Genomic DNA, 21217 nt, shown 5'->3' on the forward strand with positions numbered 1-21217 from the left:
TTATACTGACCAAAGTCACATCATACTGACCCAAGTGACATTATACTGACCCAAGTCACATTATACTGACCCAAGTCACATTATACTGACCCAAGTCACATTATACTGACCCAAGTCACATTATACTGACCCAAGTCACATTATACTGACCCAAGTCACATTATACTGACCAAAGTCACATTATACTGACCAAAGTCACATCATACTGACCCAAGTCACATTATACTGACCCAAGTCACATTATACTGACCCAAGTCACATTATACTGACCCAAGTCACATTATACTGACCCAAGTCACATTATACTGACCCAAGTCACATTATACTGACCCAAGTCACATTATACTGACCAAAGTCACATTATACTGACCAAAGTCACATCATACTGACCCAAGTCACATTATACTGACCCAAGTCACATTATACTGACCAAAGTCACATCATACTGACCAAAGTCACATTATACTGACCAAAGTCACATCATACTGACCCAAGTCACATTATACTGACCCAAGTCATATTATACTGACCAAAGTCATATTATACTGACCCAAGTCACATTATACTGACCAAAGTCACATTATACTGACCAAAGTCACATTATACTGACCCAAGTCACATTATACTGACCCAAGTCACATTATACTGACCAAAGTCACATTATACTGACCAAAGTCACATTATACTGACCAAAGTCACATTATACTGACCCAAGTCACATTATACTGACCCAAGTCACATTATACTGACCCAAGTCACATTATACTGACCAAAGTCACATTATACTGACCCAAGTCACATTATACTGACCAAAGTCATATTATACTGACCCAAGTCACATTATACTGACCAAAGTCACATCATACTGACCCAAGTGACATTATACTGACCCAAGTCACATTATACTGACCCAAGTCACATTATACTGACCCAAGTCACATTATACTGACCCAAGTCACATTATACTGACCCAAGTCACATTATACTGACCCAAGTCACATTATACTGACCAAAGTCACATTATACTGACCAAAGTCACATCATACTGACCCAAGTCACATTATACTGACCCAAGTCACATTATACTGACCCAAGTCACATTATACTGACCCAAGTCACATTATACTGACCCAAGTCACATTATACTGACCCAAGTCACATTATACTGACCCAAGTCACATTATACTGACCCAAGTCACATTATACTGACCAAAGTCACATTATACTGACCAAAGTCACATCATACTGACCCAAGTCACATTATACTGACCCAAGTCACATTATACTGACCAAAGTCACATCATACTGACCAAAGTCACATTATACTGACCAAAGTCACATCATACTGACCCAAGTCACATTATACTGACCCAAGTCACATTATACTGACCCAAGTCACATTATACTGACCAAAGTCACATTATACTGACCCAAGTCACATTATACTGACCAAAGTCATATTATACTGACCAAAGTCATATTATACTGACCCAAGTCACTTTATACTGACCCAAGTCACATTATACTGACCAAAGTCACATTATACTGACCCAAGTCATATTATACTGACCAAAGTCACATTATACTGACCAAAGTCACATCATACTGACCAAAGTCACATTATACTGACCCAAGTCACATTATACTGACCCAAGTCACATTATACTGACCAAAATCACATCATACTGACCCAAGTCACATTATACTGACCAAAGTCACATTATACTGACCCAAGTCACATTATACTGACCCAAGTCACATTATACTGACCCAAGTCATATTATACTGACCAAAGTCACATTATACTGACCAAAATCACATTATACTGACCCAAGTGACATTATACTGACCCAAGTCACATTATACTGACCAAAGTCACATTATACTGACCAAAGTCACATTATACTGACCAAAGTCACATTATACTGACCCAAGTCACATTATACTGACCAAAGTCACATTATACTGACCAAAGTCACATTATACTGACCAAAGTCACATTATACTGACCCAAGTCACATTATACTGACCAAAGTCACATTATACTGACCCAAGTCACATTATACTGACCCAAGTCATATTATACTGACCAAAGTCACATTATACTGACCAAAGTCACATTATACTAAATTCTTCCCACTCCCAAAATGCGTCAGGCATCAGACGCAACTATCATATTATACACTCGGAGATGTCTCGTCAGGGAACAGAACCCATGTGGAGCCTTCCGTAAATGGACAAAACACTCAACTACAAACCAAAAAAGAGAGCTAGTGTCAAGTAAGACACTAAGAAGAAAAAGATTGTTCATTTTTTCTGAAATAGATATATAAAATGAAAAATCCATAATTCAGTCGCCTCGTAGGAACCTACTGTCCCTTACCTACTGGTCGTTAAGATTGTTTCAGAGAAGTAATGATCCCGACTCTGCTTTCTTGAGTTGATGTCAAATACCTCTTTTTTCAACAGATAACAATGGTTATGGACATAAAAAGAGACCTTATTTTCTAACTTCCAGAAATGATGGAAAGCATATCAAACTCTGACCACGACGAGACTCGAACTCGCAATCTTCCGATTCGAAGTCGGACGCCTTATCCATTAGGCCACGCGGTCTCATATTTTTTGACAGCGCAAATCACTAAACGGTAAATGATATTCATATATTATGTTTCACCAATTTTGAAAGACGTTAATTATTTATTTTCTCCTTTTCTGATGATGACGAAAAAATCCAGATATAGTACCTCCTCCTCCCCCTCCTCCCCCTCCTCTCCGTAATATGCAAAACTTAGCAATGGCCTAATGATAATTAGCATATCGTAATTCTATTAAATCTTGTAGAGTATGTAAATGTACGATGATATGCCACATTTTCTGTTTAAAGAGAGAATTGGCGACGCTAACGTCCCTGTTTCCCTACCTACTACTTATTCCTAGTGTCACAATATCCGTGATATGTCAACTGCAGAATGAAAAACTAACAACACCAGTATTCTAGAGATGCATGTTGATGGAAACCATTGAGAAAATATGTGTCATCACGAAGATGATCATTTTGCGAATGTGACATTGACTGGATTTAACCTACATGGCGGTTGTCGTCGATAAAGAATGAAGCTCTCTCCTGGAAAACGTTTTTTAACAGATTGCAATGCTTATGGACATAAAAAGATACATGTACCTTATTTTCCAACTTCCAAATATGATGGAAACCGTATCGGACTCTGACCACGACGAGACTCGAACTCGCAATCTTCCGATTCGAAGTCGGACGCCTTATCCATTAGGCCACGCGGTCTTACAAGGAAAAATTATTATTATCCAATATGCTGCTTACTTCTCCTGGTACTAACGTCATGTGCGTAAGAGCCGACAACTGACATTGGGGGAACCGATATAAACTTATATGATATTATTAATTATTGATAATTATTGATCTCTGCTTCACTTTCATCTTTAAAATACGATAAGCGATAATGTTTGGTAAGTCCGTTGTCAGTATAAAATGACCGGATGGGGTATCACACTTCCACGTTCAAGTATTGCATTTCATTATGATGACACTATAAAATGTCCTAAAATGACACCATCGTCTGTGGACACCGACTTGACCCGAGTTGATCCGAGTAAGTAAATCGCGTTACAATCAATCAAGAAAGCTTTATAACACATTCATGTATTGTTCTATTCTGAAGACATACAATGCTGATGATTTTATTAGTATGAACAGTATTTTTATTTATTTGTAAATTACACATTGTCGGTTTAGACAAAAGAGTGCCACATACCATGGAATATTTTACATGATATCCATCGACAACCCATTTGGTTTCCTACTTTCATTTTATATGCGAAATACAGAGGGATCACAATCATGGCCGGAGTAAAATGAAATCGACCACGACGAGACTCGAACTCGCAATCTTCCGATTCGAAGTCGGACGCCTTATCCATTAGGCCACGCGGTCTACATGAAATAATTTATTGTCACAATTTATATTGTTCATGCGGATCAATATATTGTTGCTGCAATCCTAGAATATGGACGATCAATAAAATAACACGTGAGAACGATTCCAAATAAGGATTTGTGCATCCACGCTTCATTCATAAAAGAGCAAGCGAAATTATAAATACATGTACAAGTTGTACATGCACAATAATATTAATGTCTATGATGGAACTAAGAAGTCCACTGTACACAGGTACAATTTGTAATTCTTACGAGACCTGCTATATCCCAATCCCATATTAATGGTGCTAGTCAACTAAAATTCAGAAACCCTCTCAAAAACGGCTAAATGTTAATGTAGAGTGCATGATCGGTTTAGAGAGGTTCCACCTTAATGAGTTATAATGACATGTATATAGCAAAGACAATAATAGCAAATGTTGTGATCCATCGACACCGATCTATCAAATGACAATAGTTGATCGAAAAACAATGTGGGGAAAAGAATATAGGACAATGCCATTTCTTTGAATATTTTAAGATCATGCAATATAAGCATGTGATTTTTTTTTTAAATATTGACAACTAACCTTTGTAACGGGCCTCCGCACTTTAGGGCCTTCGGAGTATCGGACCTACGGACTATCGAATAAAAGGCGGTCACCCGCATTTGAATTAAAAACAAATGTTGGTTGCCCCAAAATTTAAGTGTAAACAGTCAATCTAATCTCTTGTCTATGTTTATGATTTCTCCTTTCTTTCATTCGTTTTCGATAAGACTTGGAAAAAATCCCGCGTGATGACTGTTGACAATGCGGACGACGTTACGATAGTGATTAGGGACTTATACTACATTATGTAATAGGACAATGTCACAGTATGTTATATTAGACATTAATATTCCTCTTATTTCCTTCCTTGTACAAAGACATTTTAAGACATTTTGCTCATCACAGGGATATTACTCCTTTCTCAAATGTCGTCAGCCGGACGACAATCATTGGTAAGGTCTGGCAACCAGATGCAAGATTGCGTGGGTTGTACAAAATACACTGGCGATTGGCATCCTTCAAAATTAAATCAAGTGGAGCCAAATAATGAATTCTGTCGTACAGCTGTTGTATAATTCTAGGAAGTTCCTATTTGATACTTAAAAAAAATAATGCCTTGATTGAATTTTAGGATGAGCACCTCGCACTGCCCCGTCTGGATCGATCTGTCGAAAAGAAGTAGCACACTGATGAACAATCACAACAGTGCTTTTCATAAGTAAAAAATGGGATCAAACAAAAACAGCATTTTCCCTGCAGATTCATGCACGAACGATTTCGACAACAAATCTTTTATATACATACAGATAGTTTTGGTGACATAGCTAAAAGAAAAGAAATTGATTTCGACTCGGGTAAAATCTAGATCTGATAGTTAAAGACGTACTATAAGAATACGTCAGAGCAATATATACTAGTTTATATATAGATAGCAGCGTATTTTTGGATAAAGTTGTTCACGTGCCAATTGAGTCGCGAGCTCAGTCGGTTATATCGCTGGTCACTTAATCTCAAGTGAATATTTCTCGGGAAGCTGATAAACGGGTCTGACTATGCTGTCTCATTGGACAAGACAATTTACCCTAATTACTCTGGATGGTATGTGATCGACTTCCCGTGTTTCAGTGAGGTAGTCACCAGCTACTACAATGAGACCCTGCTTCAAAATGAGTCTGACTGTTCACAGGGCGATAAACTCGGCAAACATACTATACATGATTGACGACCTTAAGAAGCAAAATATTTTAATAGCAGATACGAATTGTGGATGGTTTAGCGGTTAAAAAGAAAACGACCACGACGAGACTCGAACTCGCAATCTTCCGATTCGAAGTCGGACGCCTTATCCATTAGGCCACGCGGTCTGATTGCTTTATAACATTTGATCGATTAATTGATGGGGCTTAATCAATCAATCAAATGTTATAAAGCAATCATAAACTTTATGACATAAATCACCAAACAGTTAAATACAAATTGTTCTGTGTAGGAGGAGGTCCTGCCTCAAAATGAACGATAAAGATATTGATGTGCGGGGCTGACAAAACATCCTGTCGCCCACTCAATCGGGTTGCCACATCGCCATTTATTATATAACAGTAGGAACTGTATCTCGAGTTTCTAGTCAACCACACGACAGCAAACCAGGAAGCAACGATGTCAGCTATGATCTAAATGTTTTAAAAGGGTTCGCGAAGAAAAGTGGTCGACAAAATATCGAATTTGAACAATTGAAAAGAAAGGAAGTATGATTGAGACAAAATCCATCCAGTCGTTCATGACTAGTAGCGATTTGTAGGAAAATTAGACGGACGACGGACGCCAGCATGTGTTCGCGTTGTCCTGTGTTTATTTTGTTTAACGTCCTATTAATAGCTAGGGTCAATTAAGGACGTGCCAGGTTTTGGAAGTGGAGGAAAGAAGGAGAACACGGAGAAAAGCCACTGTCTGGTTCTTACATCTAAACAGCTGAGGGTATATTGACGAAAATTGCAATATACGTACATCATACAAAGCCGATGTGCAGTGCACTGTCTTTAGGTCACTATGACCTTAACCTCAAGGTCAAAGGTAAAAAAACGTGTTGATAATTTTTAAACTGTTAAAGATCATCCACACATGGTATGCAGTGCTCTGACATGTCATCATATGTATACACATATAATATACAATGTAAATATTGGCCAATGCGGGAAAAGTACAACACACTACGTAGGTTAACATGAATCTTATAAAAGTAAAAGGTGTTTTATCAATACAAAAGAAAGTCTGTGTTTTAGATTGTTTTCATTAGCATCAAATTCCATGTATTAAGGGACAAGGTTAACGTTCAATATTGAACAGTAATTTTAGACTACTAGTATCACGAGTTGATATTGGGCGTGGTCGTTACGTAGTTCACTTCAGTACTGTCACACGAGTAAGGGGAGACAACACAAAGAGACATTTGTAACAAAGTTCCTTCATAATACATAACAATTTAATTACACCGTCGTCTATTCCTCAATCTAAGAGTTGTTATTCAATTCATTGAAACAACCAAACCACCTATATGCTGTTATCTGTTTCAGATGACACTTAATTTCATTATGCTGTTTCTTATATATATATTGAACTTACTACGAAATCCTGTCCCGTTCTCTTCTTTATTGTACTCCACCAAATATATTCATGAATTCATTTAAATTTTGAACATCAAAAAGTGCCAATATCTTTAACATTACATAAAATATCGTCATTATGATACCAATGTACTCTTAACTATTAAACCAATGTACTCTCAACTATTAAACCAATGTACTCTCAACTACTAAACTAATGCACTCTCAACTATTAAACCAATGTACTCTCAACTATTAAACCAATGTACTCTCAACTACTAAACTAATGCACTCTCAACTATTAAACTAATGCACTCTCAACTATTAAACCAATGTTCTCTCAACTATTAAACTAATGTACTCTCAACTACTAAACCAATGCACTCTTAACTATTAAACCTATGTACTCTCAACTACTAAACTAATGCACTCTCAGCTATTAAACCAATGTACTCTCAACTACTAAACTAATGCACTCTCAACTATTAAACCAATATTCTCTCAACTACTAAACCAATGTACTCTCAACTATTAAACTAATGTACTCTCAACTATTAAACCTATGTACTCTCAACTATTAAACCAATGTACTCTCAACTATTAAACAATGTACTCTCAACTACTAAACCAATGTACTCTCAACTATTCAACTAATGCACTCTCAACTATTAAACCAATGTACTCTCAACTATTAAACAATGTACTCTCAACTACTAAACCAATGTACTCTCAACTATTCAACTAATGCACTCTCAACTATTAAACAATGTACTATTAAACCAATGTACTCTTAACTATTAAACCTATGTACTCTCAACTACTAAACTAATGCACTCTCAACTATTAAACCAATGTACTCTCAACTACTAAACTAATGCACTCTCAACTATTAAACCAATGTACTCTCAACTACTAAACTAATGTACTCTCAACTATTAAACTAATGTACTCTCAACTATTAAACCTATGTACTCTCAACTATTAAACCAATGTACTCTCAACTATTAAACAATGTACTCTCAACTACTAAACCAATGTACTCTCAACTATTCAACTAATGCACTCTCAACTATTAAACCAATGTACTCTCAACTACTAAACCAATGCACTCTCAACTATTAAACAATGTACTATTAAACCAATGTACTCTCAACTATTAAACCAATGTACTCTCAACTATTAAACTCATGTACTCTCAACTATTAAACCAATGTACTCTCAACTATTAAACAATGTACTATTAAACCAATGTACTCTCAACTATTAAACCAATGTACTCTCAACTATTAAACCAATGTACTCTCAACTATTAAACAATGTAGTATTAAACCAATGTATTCTCAACTATTAAACAATGTACTATTAAACCAATGTACTCTCAACTATTAAACAATGTACTCTCAACTATTAAACAATGTACTCTCAACTATTAAACAATGTACTATTAAACCAATGTACTCTTAACTATTAAACCTATGTACTCTCAACTACTAAACTAATGCACTCTCAACTATTAAACCAATGTACTCTCAACTACTAAACTAATGCACTCTCAACTATTAAACCAATGTACTCTCAACTACTAAACTAATGTACTCTCAACTATTAAACTAATGTACTCTCAACTATTAAACCTATGTACTCTCAACTATTAAACCAATGTACTCTCAACTATTAAACAATGTACTCTCAACTACTAAACCAATGTACTCTCAACTACTAAACCAATGCACTCTCAACTATTAAACAATGTACTATTAAACCAATGTACTCTCAACTATTAAACCAATGTACTCTCAACTATTAAACTCATGTACTCTCAACTATTAAACCAATGTACTCTCAACTATTAAACAATGTACTATTAAACCAATGTACTCTCAACTATTAAACCAATGTACTCTCAACTATTAAACCAATGTACTCTCAACTATTAAACAATGTAGTATTAAACCAATGTACTCTCAACTATTAAACAATGTACTATTAAACCAATGTACTCTCAACTATTAAACAATGTAGTATTAAACCAATGTACTCTCAACTATTAAACAATGTAGTATTAAACCAATGTACTCTCAACTATTAAACAATGTACTATTAAACCAATGTACTCTCAACTATTAAACAATGTACTATTAAACCAATGTACTCTCAACTATTAAACCAATGTACTATTAAACCAATGTACTCTCAACTATTAAACAATGTAGTATTAAACCAATGTACTCTCAACTATTAAACAATGTAGTATTAAACCAATGTACTCTCAACTATTAAACAATGTACTATTAAACCAATGTACTCTCAACTATTAAACAATGTACTATTAAACCAATGTACTCTCAACTATTAAACCAATGTACTCTCAACTATTAAACCAATGGTAAACATATCGTTTGCCCTTGTTGGTTATATAAGGTGTAGAGTAGTTTTACGAAGATGTCTTTAATTATGTTACCCCCATTATGAATATTTTCACAGTAAGTACTGTCAAATGTAGTTTCAAGAAAGAGAGAATATCTAATATAAAACAATTCTTCTGCATAACATTTCCATAACCATAAATGATCTTTACAGACCCATGTTTCTACCACAGTAACCTGATTTTGTTGACCGATCTTTACAGACCCGTGTATCTACCACAGTAACCTGATTTTGTTGACCGATCTTTACAGACCGTGTTTCTACCACAGTGACATGATTTTGTTGACCATGTGTTTATACCTCTATATTGTAAAGTTGTTTAAAATTATGTCTTTTCTTAGCGTGTTAGTTCTTACAACTGTAGCTTTTGGCTCTTAAATATGAGCTGTTGTTATCGGGTCATGGCGATACAGGGTATAATTGTGGCGCACACGAAATATAACTGGATAAAAAAAAAACAAAAAAACCCACACACACAACTAATAACACAGAGGTTTTTTTTTTCAAATGAGCTAGAGATCGCTGAGGGATCTTGTCTCCCGACATTTAAAGCTCTTCATTGGATCTATGTAAGACTGATATTTCCTCTTAATCATGTGAAAGCGAGTATAATCTAAATACAAATGTATGTATAATCTGAGAAAAAAAAATCCATCTACAAAATTCTGAGAAGTAATGTCTTGCTTCAATAATTCCAACCAATTCTACTTATCGTTGTACTGTGATACATGTAAGTACTGAAAGTATTGTTCTCCAACTTCATACGTAGGTTCCCCTTGTACCCTGGTTGTGCCGGTTTGATTCTGGGTCTGATCCGCAAGATGCGCATGGCCATCTTGGATTTTAACAGTAGACGTTTGTTATCGCAATTTCTTGACAGACAAGTACACGCGTACTGGGAAGATTTTTCTCAAAGTTCAAATGTAGGGTTCATTTGTTCCTTATGCCCATTCAATTTTGAGTTAAATCAAAAAGAATAAACCGAAAAATAGGAAATCAAGAAGTTTTTTTTTTTGAAGTCTAGTATAGAGGACTTTACATAGTCCTGAACCAGAAAATGAACTTACAAAAAATGTGACCTGTGCAAACTTCCGAAAATGCATCACCTCGTATTTTCGGCAGACACATCTCTTCCTTGTAGTTTCATTTTTTTTATTCAAACGGTAGTGATTTATTTTTCCCTGTATCTTCTTATTTCACAAATTGACATGATATTTATTCGATACTGGAATGTTTATTTATTTATTTTTTTATACATTTAATTTTCAAAATTGTTTCCCATTGGTTAATTAGATATAACATTAATTGACTTTCAATGCGAAAATGTTGTTTTGATTTTCATGATTTAGGTAGATTGTAAGTGGTGTGTGGCAAATGTAGTCGAAGACTAATAAATGACGTCAACAACAACGGTGAATTAAATTAAGGATAGATTTTGTATGTTTCAATAAGAGTTACTTCCCTTTGCCCATGGAACAGGAATGTTAGGCATCCTACCAATTGAGCTACAAGAAATAACATTTAAAGCGCGAAGCAAGGAGGTGACAACATCCGGGAAAGTAGAACTAAATTCTGTCTGTCTCACGTCGACATTCTGTTTAGAGTAATACAGCAGTACGCTGGAGCACTTTTAGTTTTAGCAAGACTAAAAATAGTGTACTATAAAGAAAATCGATCAACAGCCAAATTTGTTAAGTACGTTTGGTTCCATTTAAAACGTTCCATAAAAAAATAAATAGCTAAATAAATAAATAATGGTTCCAGCTGATTACAAGATGTCGATGTTATGAGCCATCTATATCCAAAATGTACTTTATGTCAATAATTTCCTCGCGGGTGTGAAGATATTATCAACGAAGGAATATCAGTGTCGAATCTCGTTTCAGTAATGATAGGAGAACCAGTTAGACCTAGCCGGATGTGTTTAACATTGATTCTGTTTATTACGTTCGAACGAAAGAGTGTTGCCATCTATCTATGCCAGTGTTCTTACCTTGAGTTGATAAGGCGTTCACGTGATATTTTTTTCGAACGCAATGATGTCGATTTCTATTCTCGGTCAACGTGTTTTGCATAGAGGTCATTTTGAGGCGGTGTCTCCTTGTAATAGTTGGTGATTAATTGAATGTACATGTATGTTAATTTGGCGTTCCATACGATTCGGGTAAGGAGCGTCATACCTCGCACCTCGGATCTTCAACTGGGATTTGCATAAGAAGGAAAAGTAGACATTTTTTTCGCATAGAAATGAGAGAAAATAGGTGTTTTTATGAAATATTTATGTATGTTTTTCTAAAAGTGCACGCGTCATTATTGAACCTGATACTTTCCTGACACTATTATTACCGGGAGTTGTTTGGCATAATTTCGTTTTAAATAATGAATGTTGTCGATGCAGCCGCAGAGACGCTGATCCTTCCGGCACGCCTTCTCTTATTCCCTTGTATTTTACTTCCGTAATGTAGTCACAATTTTTTTCATGTCTGTATTCTGTCGTTGTTTTGTTATATCGAGAATTAAGCTTACATCTGTGTCATATTTCCCGTAGAATGTGTGATGAGATATAATTTTCGGTGAACTTCATAATTATTGATTCTTATGGTTCTCGCACAGCCGATTTGGAATTCCCTCCTTTCAAACTACGATCCATGTTGGTTAACTGTGTGATACGTTTAAATGAATGGTTGCGTTCGTTGCCACGGAATGCTTAATTGCATTAAATACTTGTTATCACATTCCCACCTAATGACGTTTCTTTGTAGATCTAGAAAATTATGTCTCAGTCAGGTGTCTAAAATGATTATTATCCGGGTTACAGTATACTTTCCGAAAGTGGTGATTTGTTCTTCTGGACTAGCCATATTTAGCTATATTCTTATGGCGCGGGAAGGATGTCATAATTAAATATTTTTGCCTAGGCAAGATTTGATTTCTGCCTAGGCAATATTCGATTTTTGCCTAGGCAAAAATAATTTTGTTTCGATTATTGCCTAACGTTAGGCAAAAATCGAATTTTGCCTAGGCAGAAATCAAATCTTGCCTAGGCAAAATTATTTTTGCTTAGGCAGAAATATTTTTGCCTAGGCAAAATGTATTTAATTATGACATCCTTCCCGCGCCATATATTCTAACTTTAAAAATTAGTTTTAGCGGGAATAACTTAGATGGAAAGATACTTCGAAAGTTAATTCAAGAAACATTAAACATAAACGGTACATTCGCATAGATGACTTAACCAACATTGGTACCATCTCGTGCCAATAACATTTAAAAAGATGCCACCTTGCGGTGACGTGACGTCATATAAAAATGGCGACCGGACGATTAGAATATGTTGAACTGGAACTGCTTCGACAGCAAACAGAAGCAGATTGATCACCGATTGTTTAAATCGATCCTAGATGCATTCAATGCAGGCGGTTCTGGTAAGGACTTTCAAGCTGAAAATTTCAGCGTACATGGCAAAGCATCATCATATCAAAACGATAGGAATTACTTTGATCATAGGCCTAATGATAGCAATGCTCAATCATTTTTTTCCTTAATAGTGTGTTTATATAAACTGTATCTTATTTTGTTTATCTATGTTTTCTCATTACAAAACAGAAAACAGATTGAAAATCGGTTGAAAAACAAATTTTCTATGCGATTTTTAAAACACGAAAATCCACTGTCCTAAAATGGCATTTTTTTTCAAATATACAAAAAACGCGTACTCCATGCATCTTGATAAGTTGAATATGATTTTATTTTATAAATGGTGTAAGAATTGGCCAATTGTAATATTCAAACTAAAAACAGAACATTCTTCTATTTTTATGTAAGATATTTTAGGTAAAATGTTCCATTATGACCATTCTAAGTGAAAGTTACTCCCCTTCTTAAATTTTTAACAAGTGAAACTGAAAGTATATAGATTCAAATATCTTAACGAGGTAGTAATAACACCTCAGTGTAGCTATAACACGATTTAATTAATTGTGTTTTATATATAAACAAATGATAGTAATGTTGGTATGTGATAAACTGCGGTCGACACAAAAAATAAGTCTGTAAATGCGTATATTCAAAACTAGGTCAAGTTGACTTTGATATGACGTCAAGTCTTCGTCAATGAAATGGTGTGTTCATCTGTTATTGTAAACGTTTCATTTGTTTAATATTGATGCTTAAATTGATTTGATTGTTTGCTGTGTAATTTAAACTAATGGATTACATACAAAACTTGAGAGAAAATGTGTTGGCCTATGGTGTACCGCTGTGATCAGGGTCTCTCGGCGCTACTTTTGACCGCCATCTTTGATTTTACGATGTTGTTCAGTGACCCCCGTCTCGAATAAATGACATTTTCATGCGTTTCCCGGGATTGTCATGCATATTATTATATAGCCAAAAAATCAGAAATGCCTAAGTAATACAGCCAGTATGGTCACGCCATTTGACTCGGCCGGAATCATGGTAATATTCATAATTCAGTTTTTAAAAAAAATCAGCATTCCTTACCCTTTTGCCATTTTTAACATACGAAATATAGTTAAATCAAAAGGATTCCTTATGGATATTTTTAGGTAATTTATGCGTTTGTATAGAATGATAAAGACAGTTAAATCCTCCGGATACTAAACCTTATAATTGGGGTACGTGTTTTTAAGCGTTTCTAAGATATTGATACGAGTTACCTGCCCTTTGCTTGAGCATTGCTACTAATGAGGCAAGATGCCGTTGATAATTAACTTTGTCCTATCAATTACCATATCATATGGATTAAATCATTAACAAAAATTCATAAGGCCTTTTCAGGAATCGATATAATGCACACCTCCAAGAAGGAATTATTCTAAGTTTAAGGCTACATATTGTGTAATTATGTCTACATTTCTGGCCTGAAAATACAGGTGATTCCGCTAACCTATTCCAATAATGTTACAGTAGAGGTTACACGACGAGAAACTGATGCCTTGTCAGTTAGCATCAGAAAAATAGCCAGAGACCTATAGGTAGCTGAAGTACCATTAACCCTACCGACTGTATAGATTCTATTTTTTTTTAACCTTAATAAAACTAGAGCAATGGAGGCGTCAGGTTAAGCATGATTGCTTTCACCGCCAGTGAATGCTGTTCAAAAAATAAAGTAATTGTTGTAGCCTAGGTTAAGTTAATTCTAGTGTTGTGTCTGTGCCTGACTCATTGAGCATTTGTCACTTATACTTTATTTGTATTTCCGGTCGAACAAAGGCAGTTATCGTCATGTGGAGGCAGTTATCGTCACCGTCAATATTTTCATGAGTTTTGAAATGTTTCTTGTAATAAACATAAAAATACCATGACTGCATTTAAGAGCATACATTGATAAACAAAAAAATGCATTTAAACTGTTTACAAATATGGCCTCCGGGCAAATGTCATTGTCGGAGTGTTTTGGGTTTCTGCACGTGCTGCCCTAGTTTTCATTGAGCACTTTGCAACTGTGAACATTACATTCATCATGGATGTTAAGTATGATCTATAAATATCAGATGAAACTTGGAAGACACAAATTAAATACTGATCTTTTAAAATTAAATCTTAAATTTAGATCGGACAATTGGGTCTTCTAAAAGACAAGGTTATTTATTTTGATTATGTAAAACTGACGATAACTGCCTCCAGTATACCAAATTGCAGCAGTTATCGTCGGCCCATTTACGGCATCGAAGAAGCCGGATGTACATAGAACATGGGTCAACTTGGAAGATGCTGGAGAACTTAACATATAGGCCTGTTACAAATATTCTAATGTTTGCTTCGAGATTTGGATATTGATAGGAGAAAGATGATGCACTTACCTTATTAAGTGAACTAAGAACATCAGAAAATTATGACGTGAAGATTTAAATATTAAAATATTTAAGTGTCAATATTATCTGTTTGGAAACTTTGAATGAAAATAAGGCCAGAAACATTACCAAAACTAATATATTTGTTCAATGAAAACAACAGCAACTTTACTGCATCATTTAATGAAATATTCAAAACATAGGTAAAAACTGACGATAACTACCGCCTGATGATAATACCCTCCATTGCTCTATTTGAAAAATAGAAAAAAAAAAAGAAAAAAAAATCCCATCTTTTTATTACCTACCATTTTTTCCTGGAATGTTAGTGGAAACAAATGTATTATTTTTCAGGCCTACTGAACTGTAATTTGTATAAGTCACTTGCATGGTACAATTGTACAAAGGTACAGTACTACTGCAGTGGAAGTATATACACTGTATACATCTACATGTAATTGAAAAAATATTTTTTTGGCAATTAAGTTACTGACCACAAAATAAACAATTTATGCCATTATGAGTTGATTATCATATTATGAAAAGATTTTAAGTAAACTATACTCATTTTCATCCTTAATAGATAAAAATACAGTGTTGGACCTGCCCGTGATATGTTCCTGTGCACATTAGCCTGCATGACACATATTAAGTGAACTAAACTAACTCCTGTATGACAAATATGCTGTAAATGGCAGAAGTTGAAAACGAACTTAAGTACATGTACAGATGTAGTTTGAGTGAAATCATATTTAAAGAGAAATGATTCCACAATATTTTTTATCATTTACCACAGTGACACCTTAAATTTTTAATGTCATATCGAATACCTGGTATAACTATAAATAGATATTATGTATAATGATTATGCGATTCTGAAGTACAGACCTGCAGGTGAGAATTCTCTGTTATAACTATCTTTGTGTATCCTCATCAGGATCTTCATACAGAGTTGTGTTCATTTCTGTCATCCCAACCAAAGACCTTTGGCACCCAGTGGAGATTATCTGATAAGTTGATAACCCTATTCAGGGTTCAATTTGTTTTGCAGAATACTTTAGTGGTGCACACCAGGTATCAGCATGACAATGCAGAAATCTAAAAAAACAAACAACATTGTATATGTATGGAAGACTTTTAACAATTGGCTGAAGATCTGAGGGATTTCTATATGTTTGCTAGTTCCAATCAGACCTCTTGCGTAGGTTTGAGTTAGATATTAATTTGAGCTTCAGAGGAAATGGTAATTAAGATCACTGTTACAGTGTTACTAAATGAAATTCTGATTTACATTCTTGTACAATCTTACCAAAATGCTTGCTTGAAATTGCGTTTCTGGTCCAAATGCCAGGTGGGATACAACCACTGCTGAATTGCTGGTGGGTTTTTTTCTTTTCTTTTTTTCCCCAAAAGTAATTATTTCTTTTTTATGTTTAAATGTTCTTTAAAATGGATCTAATCCTCTGACCTGTAAACTGATAAAATTCAAATTCACAATTTTCTCAGTTCCTCATCAAAACTGTTTCTTTGCCAGTTTCTAGGATTGGAGGAAAAGTGAATGTCAGATGTGTAGAATAACAAATTCACCATTCATTGTATCAATGTCTAATTTAAGACTTACTGATAGTATGATTTAGGCAGCTAACCCTAGCCTGGAATTGACTTAGTAAAGTTTTGGAGCTTAATTAAGTGGATGCGACATGGTAAGGAACTAATGAACCAATTATCATGAAAATTGACTTTGTGATCTTTGCAAAAATTACTATGCCTTAATATTCCATGTTAATTTTCATGAAATGTAGACTTTTTGGTGAGGAAAAAAAGGGATTATTTCAAAATATTAGGATGAAACAAGAAATATCTTTAAAAAAGATAAACGGCATACTAAGTAGTTTTAATGCTGGTGGTTATAATGTAAAACTACTGGTGAAATAAATTAATGAACTACATTTTAATTAATAAATACGCAGTTTCAGCACTGATAACAAAATTATATCAGTTTGAATCATTTTTGGTGATAATAGGACTGCAAATGTGTCATTTGAATAGATGCATCCACTTATTCAGCTTGCATTCAATTTAAAAGGGACATCACGATAAACGTTGCAATTTTCACTGAATGTACGCGTTTTGTTCCTTTCCAGTTATGTTTCTGTGCTGTCCCAATGTTCACAGTCAATCCCTATGTCCAGCTTGACCACTCGATTTAGTTGGGAATCCCCCTCTTAATTTAGCGCGGAAATTATTTTAAAATTATTACGTGACTGTTTTGAAATCGTGGCAACACAAACAGACGATAGTTTACAAGGCGATATCTATATTCCGTCTGGGTTAGTTGGATAACGATATTATACAGTGGTTTAAATGTTAAATAACACGTTCTGTATATATTACGGCACACATATTTATGTGTAAATAAGTGTAAACACTGTTCATATAGTATAGTGACAGTAGCGATGTACTGGTACAGACTGTGTAAATATTACCGAGCTTGTGGAACTATTACAGAGTTTGTGTTAATATTACAGAGTTTGTGTAAATACTAGCCTACCGAGATTGTCATGACCTACTATCAAACAATCAAGCAGAGTACGAGCGGCGTCCGTATTACTGCTGTTTTCATGTTTGAACTGTTACAATCTATTGTACTGCTTCCCAAGTTTAATTCTAGGATTGTGTTTGAACCATTTCCCTATTATTCTCTTCATTGCGGAAGCTGTTATCGTTTCCAACCGCAGTCGATTCACAATGGAAGCCATTTTTGTTTCCATGTGTTTTAGTTTGTTGTGCGCATGCGTTTATCGTATATGTCACAAAATTTTCATATTCAGAGTGATAACCTTTTAATAATTGATAATTGATGTTTTTATGTACATACATCATCATATTAGAATGGTTATTGTTCAGAAGGTTATTTTTTTTAAAGATATACCCAATAATATGATAGAAAATACAAAATAAATATTGGTTTACCATGAGGTCCCTTTAACTTTGTTTCGTTTTTAACTGTATATCTGCATTTTGCATTGACCGCTACATTGACCTATCACGTACTTCATCTTGACAGAAACACCACCTGTCGCGTCATATCCAGGGCCAAAACAAAATTAGACGGCTATGCCGAAAAATACCATAATCCTTTGTAAATGTTTAACAATTACAGGAAGAATCCTACTTATTAGTTGAGAAACTTAACTGACAAGTAGGAATTTTGTTTTTGAGGGAATTTTTATTTCACCAAAATAGGGAAATTTGAACACTTTTTTGCAAATTTTTTGGGCATAACTGAAATCGTACAGCATTTTTACAGATAGATTATGATGAATAGAACGTTATAGAAGAATAAAAACCTAACTTACTATGGAAATGGAATTAATGCAACACATCATGCATTAACATCATGCCTGACCTGACTACATCTAATATGTTTATGGTCACAGGAGTGATAGCTCTTACAAGCTGTACTCAAATGTATAGGTCCCAATGTTTGATTGTAAATCTTTTTCTTGGGAGATAGCATTTTATGAGTGTTTCATATGCCATTAAATGTTAACCTACAGATTTAAAATTGTTGAATGTGCATTTAATATGTGAAGATAAACTGGACATATATTGAGACTCTTTGTGGAACAAGTGGCTCTATCAGTCTCAATGTTAATACAAGTAAGATAAAACAAAACATTTGGCTTAAGAACAAGGAAGTACAAACTTGTTTGTTTCCACAGATTAGCACTAACATTTGACCTGCAATACCAGATATAATAGAGTAATTGTTCAGTCGTTGTCAGTCAGTGTGTTTTCCTCTGGTAACAATGTCGGGGATAGGATATAGTGTTTCGTTCGTATGTGCGTGTATGTACCAAGGTACAATCACCTTTTGTCAGTGCTTTTGCAACTTAATTTTTAAACAGATTTTGGTCAAACTTAATATCTGATGGTCAAGTTTAAGAATGAACTGAAAGAGTTTGTGTTTCAGGTTGCAAAGGTCAAGGACAAAATCTTGTACATCTTTTAAACAGATTTTGATCAAACTTCACAGAGTCAAGTTATGAGAATACCTTGAATGATTTTGTGTTTCAGGGTACCAAGATCAAGGACAAGGTCACCGTTACTATTTATAGAAAATATTTGTCAGTCCTCTGGTGACTTTTAAGTTTTTAGGTCACCTGAGACGAAGTCCCTGATGACCTATTGCGATCGCCTTTTGTCCAGCGTCGTCCATCGTCGTCCATTTTGAACTCTCATTTGTTACATTTCTATTGGAATTCATTATAACTTTGTTAACATTATCAACATTGGAGGACAGTTTGATGGTATGCACATTTTGGCCCTGACCGACCCCCAGGGGCTGATGGGCGGGGCCAAAATAAAGGTCAAATTAACTGAAATTTCAAAAAATAAAAAATAAAAGACCCAAATTAGGTAGAATCAAATACTTTTCATAGGTGGAAGGGTCTTAAGGTGCTTTACCAAAATTTGTGAATATCATGGCCCTGGGATCTCATCATGTTTGCCATTTTGGATTTATTATTGGCCTCAATTCAAGGGGCTGGTGGGCAGGGTCAAAAAGGGTCAAATTTACAAAAATATGTCAAAACTCAGGTGACTGTTAAGGCCCATGGGCCTCTTGTTTATTTAAAAATAGATTTTGATTAAACTTCTTTTATTGGTAAAGTATGATGAGAATTACCTCAAATGAGTTTGCACCTGAGGATTCATAGGATATTTCCGTAGGTATTATACTGTACTTGGAATACGAAGGGATTTCTGTCACTTGTTAAAGAATTGTTACCTGAAAAGCATAGTATTGATAACTTGAGGTCTTTCACATATACAATTTTGAACAATTGACAGCATGCATATTTGATATATTATATATATGTGTATATATATTGTATAATAGAGTATAATATTGTTATTTGAAGATCCATGGGGAAATGGCTCAATCAAAACTCAAGCATCTGAAAAATACATTTACAAGCCCCCATTTATGTATTTAAAAACAGCAAGCTTTAAAGTCAATCTTTTTAATGAATATTGATATTTAAGATTTAAAAGTTAATTTTGTTTGTATTTTATGTCTAAAATTATGGTAAAAATTCAAATCTCCTTCCAAAATAGCAAGCATGTGTGATTTCTTTCTGGTCTTGGATTGATTCAGTATAGCAAATATAATTATGTGAGTACACTTGTAATATGTAATATATACTTTCATTTAAATCTGAAATTATTCAGTTAACTTCATATCATATATAATCAACAGGGAATTTAATAGAAATTGATTTAGGTTCCCATCAATTAGCGTTGACTAATACCGTGGAATCACAAAACTCCACTGCACTCTTTGCACGGATGTTGATGTTGGTTCTCCTGATCTCCTTAATATCCTGGAGTGTGTGTGTGTAGCCTAAAAAGTTAAACTGTGTAGTATTGCAATGCAGTACAAGTTAATTAAACCCCAGACAAAATACATATTACCGTATTTAACTTTACAAGCGCATCTGTCATTTCAGTATTTCACTGTATAAAGTTCATCCTACACATTTTTTGGGAAAGAGGATGGGTATAGCTGAATTAGACATGTACATGATAAGGTTTGGTACCCTAATGAACTGCTAATACAATTTTCACTCCTTTTAAACCAGACTGTTCCAAAGAAATGAAAACAACAGTCAATAGTCAAAGCTGCTTAATTGAGTGAACCCTGTATTTGACAACTCTCTGTCTTATGTGACTTGTGTTTTAGTCTGCTTAAGCATTTTAATACAAATGCTTCTGAAATAAATAACTTCCTGTATATTTTATACGTGATAGACTACAGGGATTCTTGTCGCAAACATGTCAGATATGTCTGTATTAAGAACTTTG

General features: G+C 34.6%; 1 protein-coding gene and 4 non-coding genes across 5 annotated transcripts in view; 1 reads left to right on the plus strand and 4 right to left on the minus strand.

The window, feature by feature from the left end:
* Nucleotides 1-2543: 2543 nt before the first annotated feature.
* On the minus strand, nt 2544-2616 carry Trnar-ucg. The gene has a single exon. It is a non-coding gene; the product is annotated as a tRNA-Arg (tRNA).
* A 612-nt stretch (nt 2617-3228) lies between these two features.
* Trnar-ucg lies at nt 3229-3301 on the minus strand. Its single transcript has one exon. It is a non-coding gene; the product is annotated as a tRNA-Arg (tRNA).
* A 597-nt stretch (nt 3302-3898) lies between these two features.
* Trnar-ucg lies at nt 3899-3971 on the minus strand. Its single transcript has one exon. It is a non-coding gene; the product is annotated as a tRNA-Arg (tRNA).
* A 1826-nt stretch (nt 3972-5797) lies between these two features.
* Trnar-ucg lies at nt 5798-5870 on the minus strand. The gene has a single exon. It is a non-coding gene; the product is annotated as a tRNA-Arg (tRNA).
* Nucleotides 5871-12831: 6961 nt separating this feature from the next.
* Nucleotides 12832-21217, plus strand: part of LOC117334499 (sodium/calcium exchanger 1-like) — a 185966-nt gene continuing 177580 nt past the window's right edge. The window contains exon 1 of the mRNA XM_033894155.1: nt 12832-12958. The gene's annotated coding sequence lies outside the window, so the exon portion shown is untranslated. The remainder of the gene's footprint in view (nt 12959-21217) is intronic.

The sequence above is a fragment of the Pecten maximus genome, chromosome 9 (genome assembly GCF_902652985.1).
Source record: "Pecten maximus chromosome 9, xPecMax1.1, whole genome shotgun sequence".
NCBI classification, from domain to species: domain Eukaryota; kingdom Metazoa; phylum Mollusca; class Bivalvia; order Pectinida; family Pectinidae; genus Pecten; species Pecten maximus.